This window comes from Carlito syrichta, unplaced genomic scaffold (genome assembly GCF_000164805.1).
Source record: "Carlito syrichta isolate Samal-C Ts95f unplaced genomic scaffold, Tarsius_syrichta-2.0.1 Scaffold315850, whole genome shotgun sequence".
Taxonomy (NCBI): Eukaryota; Metazoa; Chordata; class Mammalia; order Primates; family Tarsiidae; genus Carlito; species Carlito syrichta.
In genome coordinates this window covers 511,878-517,877 of record NW_007259946.1, presented here as the reverse complement: position 1 = coordinate 517,877, position 6,000 = coordinate 511,878, and the positions used below count along the sequence as shown (strand labels likewise).

Genomic DNA, 6,000 nt, shown 5'->3' with positions numbered 1-6,000 from the left:
CAGCCTGTTTCTACCCTCATTCCAAACTCCCATCCTGGTTCCTACCCCCACTCCAAACTCCCATTCCCCAGTCAGACTTGTTCCAAAAGCCAAGCCAGAGTCGTTTCTCTGCTCACAACCCTCCCCATCTACTCCCATCTCACTTGGAACAGAATTCAAGCACCATGGCTGGAGTCTCCCACCGGCTCTGCCACACTGGCCTCCCTGGTGTGGAAGCTTCTTCCCACCCCAGGGCCTTTGCACTGGCTCTTCTCTCTGCCTGGACTACTCTCCCCCGAGACGTCTGCAGGGCTCCTTCCCTCACTTCCCTCCCACTCTGCCAAGATGTTACTCTAATCCAAAAGGCCTTCCCTGCCTCGCCATCCAAATGCCACTTGGACCCCAAGATCCCTCCATCCAAGCCCCCTGCGTGGTGTTGTATTCCTCCCATGCACTTTTGGCCAACTCTCTATATTATTTGTTCATGTGTTATTGTCCCCTGACTTACACACACACACACACACACACACACACATTCCACAGGAGTGGGATAAATTTATTCCAGACACAACTCAATAAATACTGCTTTAATGAACAAATGAATGAATGAGTGAGGCAGGACAAGGGTATCAGAAGAGCCTGGCTGTGGAGCCAAGTTCAAATGTTGCTTTGAAACTTCTGATAGTGCCAGCTGCATGAGTTACTTAGACCGTCTGAAGCAGAATCCCATTTCGCAGAAGGTAATATTGACAGCCTGCCCTGCGCTGGAAGGGTGGGTGACCCGTAAATGCTGGCCTGTCCCTCCCCTTCTTGGTACCTCCCCCAAGGTCTCCTGGTGCCCTCCTTCAAGAGGCCTTATGGGGGATCTGGGGCAAAGGCCATGGGGTGGCAGCCAGTGACTCTCGCAAGTCTCTCTGCCTCCGCGTTTTGCCAAGTGCCAGTCACAGGCAGATGGGAGGTACAGTCCTCGGGCCCATCTCATGAGCCATGAATGTTAGTGGAAAGAAACACCAGCCCGTGGGTTTCTGGCTGGAAGTGAGACCATCCCTGGAGGGTTTTCCAAGTGATCCCAGAACCAAAGCTGTTCATAAGTGTTACCCTGCGAATAAGGTAGAGGCTTCGCCCAGCCTTCACACTTGGTGTCTGTTGTTGAGCTCTAGCTCTTGGCAGGATGTGGTTTTAGGGTCTGAGGGGTGCTCCCTGTCCTCGGGTGTCCATCACAGGGGAGACACATGTGTCTCAGCAACTGGAAAAGAAGAAACTAGGAAATCCAAGGCAGGGTTGGGGTTGGGGAGCTGGGGTTTTGGGGGTATTCTGCACGAAGATCTCTCAGGTAAAGACACACCTGAGCAGAAACAATAGGAAGAGAGGACGCCTTGCAAGGACAGGGCTTCTTGGGGGAAGAGAACAGAGAGCAGCTGGTGCAAAGGCCCTGAGGCAGAAGTGGGCCAGCCATTATGCAGGCAGAGACCAGCGAGCCCTGGAGGTAGAAGCTGAGGACAGACAGATGGGGTCAGATCAGGAAGAGCCGGCCTCACAGGAGACACTAGATACTTCCCCTGAGACGGGGCGTAGGGAGTCGTGAGCAGAGTGACAAGGTCTGACACATCCTAGAAGGATCCATGGCTGCTGTGTTGATGACAGACTGAGGCAGGGGCACTGGGGCAAGGGTGGGAGCAGGCAGACCTATGGGGGCCATTGGTGGGGCCCAGGGAAGGGGTGCAGGGGAGGGGTGCTGGGGTCAGGCCCAGAGGGGTGGCTGTGAAGGTGGTGAGACGCTTCTGGATTTCAGAGATCAGACTGACAGGGTTCATGGGTGGATCGGGTGCTAGGGGAGAGAGAAAACACTTCATGTGGGACAGTGAAGAGGGTGAGGGGGTTGGAGCATGGTGGAGACTGGAGCCTGGCACGGGTGGGACACAGGCTCTGAGGCTTACCATCCTCGGGAGCCTCAGGCTGGGCCTCCCTGCCTCATCCGTGGATGAGAATAATGATATGCATCTGTGTTTGTTTCCTGGGGCTGCCACCTCAAAAGACCTCAAGCTGGGTGACTTATGGCAACAGAACTTCATTCTCTCCCAGTTCTAGAGGCTGGAAGTCCAAAATCAAGGTGTCTGAAGGGCCCTGCTCCCTTCAGAGGCTCCAGGGGAGGGTTTTCCTTGCCACCTTTAGCTCCTGGCAGCTCCTGGCACTGCTTGGCGTGTGTCTGCAACCAATGCGGTCTCTGGCTACCCTTCATGCAGCCTTGCTCTCTTCCCTGTGTGTCTTTCAGAGGGACATCTGTCATTGGATTTAGGACGATCTCACCTTGAGATCCTTGATTACATCTGCAAAGACCCTTTCTCCACATAGGGTCACATTCACAGGTACCAAGGGTTAGGACTCAGACACACCCTCTTGGGGGATACAAGTCAACCCTCTGTACCATTCCCGGGCAGTCATGAGGACTCCATGTAAGTGTCTGGAGCAGAGCCCAGCATACACTGACAGCCCAGGAATTGCTCGCTGTGGCGGTGGTGAGTGCTTGCCTCTGTCCCTCCCTGTTTCCTTGGAGACCAAGGATGCTCTGGGCACACCCCAAACCCCTTCGAGGCAACCTCCCCACTCTGGACACTATTCCGACCTGCACTCAGGAGACCAGCTTTCTGTCCTCCCATCTGAGCCCTGTCAGCCCCCCAGTATCCTCACAGAGGGACAAGGAACATCACTGTCACCATTTCATAACCACTTGATCGTCAAGTCCGTGAGCCACACCAGGGCAGGTGGCATCTTTCCCTCCTTCCCAGGGAGGCAGACACCTCTCTGCCCAGTCCTGGGCACACAGCATAAGCTCAGTGATGCCTGCGCAGTGCACAGGTATGTGATCTCACGGAGTCACTTTGCTCCTGCAGGTGAAGTCAGTGGCTGAGGGCACAGGTTGGGGTCCCGGCTGTACCGCTGAGTCGCCTGGAGCTAGTCTCTTGCCCCTTCATGTCTCAGTTTCTCGTATGTGACACGTGGCTCCTCCTCCCAGAACTGTCGGAGGGCTCAATGCCAGACTGTGCTGGGTAGTGAGCCTGCATGTGCACCGGGGCTCCCTTCACCGCTGTGCCTCCCCAGGGGCTGGTTCCAGGAGGAAGTCTCTGCTCCACTCCAGGTTGCAGTCAGGGACCTGTGGGAGTTGACATCGCTAGCTGATCTAATTCGAGGAGCTTCATAACAATCTTCCCCAGCAGCTGAGCTAGCCGGAGCCAAAACCTTCTGGGCAGGCCAGGCCAGAACAGAGGCGGGAGCCAGGGAGAGGCCATTCCACTGGGTGCTGGGGAGAGGCCTGGTGGCGGTATACTGCCCACAGCCTAAGGATCTCACCTGCGTCCCTGACAGACCTGGCGGCTTTTGTCACCTCTGGGTTTGGACCTGGGGTTGGCCATGGGACACCTCATCTTATTATTATTAACATGCTAGCAGAAAATAGATGCCCCCTTGCTGGGAGAAGAGCCCTGTACCCTGTTGGGGTGATGACTTCATGGAAGACCCCCTCTGGGGCTCGATGTCTCACCTCCTCTGGACAGCCCTGACGGGGCAGAGCCGCACAATCTAGCAACCTCTCTGTCCCTATCCTTCCACAGGACAGGGTGCAGACTGGAGTGTGGAGAGCCTGGAAATAGGCACCCTGGAAGAAAAGATAGAAATGATTAGTAAGACCAACAAGATGGGGTTGGGTACAGTGGCTCACACCTACAATCCCAGTACTTTGGGAGGCCAAGGCAGGAGGATTGCTTGAGCCCAGGAGTTTGAATCCAGCCTGGGCAACATAGCAAGACCTCATCTCTACAAAAAAAAATTAAAATATTAGCAGGGTGTGGCAGTGGGAGTTTGTAGTCCCATCTACTTGGGAGACTGACAAGGAAGGATTGCCTGAGCCCAGGAGGTCGAGGCTGCAGTGAGCCCTGATCATGCCACTGCACTCCAGTCTGGGTGACAGAGTAAGACCCCGAGTCAAAAATAATATACATGTTATCTGGCCATGGTGATTCATGCCTGTAGTCCCAGCTACTTGAGAGGCTGAAGCAGGAGGATCGCTTGAGCCCATCCTGAGTGACAGAGTGAGACCCTGAATCAAAAAAAGACCCTCCTTCATCCACAGCCTCGGCCTGGGAACTTAGAGACCAGTCATCCAAACTTACCTGCAGAACCGGCTGTAGGAGCTTTTCTCGGGGAGCAGAGGCTTACAAACTGAGTCCTGGGGAGCCCTGGGGGTCTCATGAAGAGCCCCTGGGGCCACTGAGGGGCAGGCGGCTGGGCAGACATCGTACCAGGCCTCCCCTCACCCACCCATGCAGAGCAGTGGCACTTTATAATTAGGCTTCCATAACAGTCATTTCTGCAAAGACTCTGCTGCTAAAACAAACAAACAAACAAAACAAAACAAAAAACAGTTTGAATGCTCCGCCCCGCAGCAGCTCCCCAGTGGCACAGCGCTATCTGAAGCTTTCCTTCTAGGGATGGACCCCCATGGCATCCCTCTTGCCGTCACCCATTGTGAGTGCTGGCCTGACACCTGGGCACACCCAAGCCCCTCAGCCCTTCTTCCAATGACAAGCCTTCAAAATCCATCCGCAGTGACCGGGTGCTGTCTCGAAACAGCTCCTTTTTGTTTTCATTCTTGAGATAGGATTTTGCTCTGTCGCTCAGGCTGGAGTGCAGTGGCACGATCACAGCTCACCGCAGCCTCGACCTGCTGAGCTCAGATGACCCTTCTGCCTCAGCTTTCCAAGTAGCTGGAGTCACAGGTGTGTGCCACCACACCCGGCTATTTGTTTTTTTTTTTTTATTTTTTTATTGTAGAGACGAGGTCTCGCCAAATTTCTCAGGCTGGTCTCGAAGCCCTGGGCTCAGGTAATCCTCTTGCCTCCACCTCCCAAAGTGCTGGGATTACAGGCATAAGCCACTGTGCCCGGCTGAAGGAGGGTCTTCCAAGTCAGGCGGAAGGCTGGGATGGAGAGATGGCTAGATTCTGTGGCTCTGCCCCGGTCAAGGCTCTGTCTAGGGGAGGCAAGACGTTGAGCCCCAGAGGGGGTCTTCCAGGAAACCACCCCAGTGGTCCAGGGCTCCTCTACTGGCCTACTGGCAAGGGGATCTATTTCTATTGCAGTGTTAGTAATAATAATAACAGCTGGCATTTATAGTGCCCTTCCTTAATCCTCCCAACCACCCTTCAAAGTGGGTGTTTTAAACCTTAGCTCATAGAGGTCAAGTTCGTGTCACTCCTAAGTGGTCTATCTGAGAACTGAGCCCAGGCAGTGGTCCAGAGCCCAGGCTCCAGGCTCCTCCACGCAAGGGATGAGGGATAGGGTTTCTCCTGCGGAAACAGGCAGATGTGAGGAGGGAAATTCACACTTCTTCTCAGCAGTGCTCCTGTTCATTCTCATCCCACCACAAGGGTGGGTTTTTATTAACAGCCTCCTGCTGGGGGGTGGGGAGGGGAGTGCCATGCACTCCCCACGCGGCGACCTACCTGCCCCACCACCTGAACTGCTGTGATGCCGGGTCTCCGGTGGGTATTTCCTGGGTATTTCCTGGCCTTCCCAGCCTGCAGCAGTTGAGGAGTCTGCAGTGGCTCCTCTGGTGTTTTGTGTCCTTCCCAGCCTGCTGTGGTGCGGGGTCTCCAGTGGGTATTTCGTGGCCTTCCCAGCCTGCAGTGGTAGTGGGATCTCCCAGGGGTGTTTCGTGGCCTTCCCACCTCACGCCCAACCTGTTGTAGTGTGGCATCTCCAGTGGGTGTTTTGTGGCCTTCCCACCCCGCCCCCAGTCTGCTGCGGTGTGGGGTCTTCAGTGGGTGTTTTGTGGCCTTCCTGCCCCACACCTGGCGCGTCGTACTGTGGGGTCTCTGGTGGGTTTTTTCTTTCCCTCTGAGAAGCCAACCCGCACCGGTCCAGCTCCCAGTCACGGGGCCCATGGACACGAACTGGCCTGCCAAATACCTGCTGGGGAACGTGGGTCTTTTTGGGGCTGCCAGTTATAAACAGATGCTCCCCCTGG

General features: G+C 55.2%; 1 protein-coding gene across 1 annotated transcript in view; it reads left to right on the top strand.

The window, feature by feature from the left end:
* DHRS3 (dehydrogenase/reductase 3) overlaps window positions 1–6,000 on the top strand; it is a 47,197-nt gene that overhangs the window by 24,216 nt on the left and 16,981 nt on the right. The window lies entirely within an intron of this gene.